The sequence below is a fragment of the Alexandromys fortis genome, unplaced genomic scaffold (genome assembly GCF_014885135.2).
Source record: "Alexandromys fortis isolate MF-2015 unplaced genomic scaffold, M_Fortis_MF-2015_v1.1 scaffold_110, whole genome shotgun sequence".
NCBI classification, from domain to species: Eukaryota; Metazoa; Chordata; class Mammalia; order Rodentia; family Cricetidae; genus Alexandromys; species Alexandromys fortis.
Window position 1 is genome coordinate 3,118,979 of NW_026068014.1, and position 1,364 is coordinate 3,120,342.

Below are 1,364 nucleotides of genomic sequence, written 5' to 3' on the forward strand. Positions count from 1 at the left end.
TTCCGGCCGCCCGCTGCCGTGCGCGTCCGGTTCCGGCCGCCCGCTGCCGTGCGCGTCCGGTTCCGGCCGCCCGCTGCCGTGCGCGTCCGGTTCCGGCCGCCCGCTGCCGTGCGCCTAATATTTATTTTATTATCTTTGACTTTGTGTGTTCTTTTATAACTGTCTATCATCTTTTCCTCCCTCTCTCAAGCTTACATACATTTATCCAATACAGTGACCCATTTGAAAGTCTTTTCCATTTGAATTTATCTTTATTGCAAGTGTATCTGTAATTATTTTTTGACCAGGAGAACATTTTTAAATGCTAAGCAAGCATGGCGAGGACGTACTCTGTGGTCCTGCCTTTTCGCTCTTCCCAGTCCACCGTGGCAGAGGCATGTTTGCTTTCTTGAGATCCATGCACATTGCTCCATCTTTAGTCACACAGTGGGTCTATGTTGCTATTAAGCAAGTTGTAGTCGTCTGCTCATAAACCCCATTTAAATGCTCCATAACCTGACCTCCTGAGAGAGTCAGAGCCATTTGTGCTGGTGAAGCAGGATGCTGCCATTTTTTTTTAAAGCTATATAGGCACCCCTGTTTGCCATCAACAAACAGAACCCATCCGAAAATAAAATCTGGCTACCAAAAAGCTGTGCTTAACTCTCTTCTTTTGTATCTATAATCCCTTTCCAAGTTTTCTCAGGATTTGTGTGTCTTTAACTGGTAGATATTTTCATTCCAATCAATTGGTGGATGTTGTTCTTTTGTTCCCATGTGGGCTGATGCAAAATATTCACACAGAAACTGTCTTAATTACAACACTGCTTGACCAATGACTCTAGCTTTCATAGAAAGCTCTTACATCTTAAATTAACCAATTCTTATTATTTTATGTTTTACCATGAAGCTCATGGCCTACCAGCAATGTTCTTACTGGCAGCTGGCATCTTTCTCCTTCAGTGGTTACATGGCATCACACTGACTACCCCTTCTTTTTCCCAACATTCAGTTTAATTTTCCCTCCTTGCTCTATTCTGCCCCGTCAGAGGGCCAAGAAGCTTCTTTATTCATTTACCAATATCAGCAACATATATAGAGAAGGAATTCCCACACCATATCTATTCACAAACCCAGCCTTACAGAAAATACTAGAAGAAAAACTCCAATGTAAAGAAACTAATTGCACCCAAAAACCAGAGGTAACTGATAACCTCAAACCCCAAAGAAGGGAAACAAACAAACACTGACACTGAAAAATAACAGGAAATAGCAATCAATTGTCATTAATATCTTTTAATACCAATGGACTCAAGTCACCTATAAAAAGACACAGTTTTACAGAAATGGATAAAAAAAAAAGCAGGATCTGTCCTTCTGCTGCG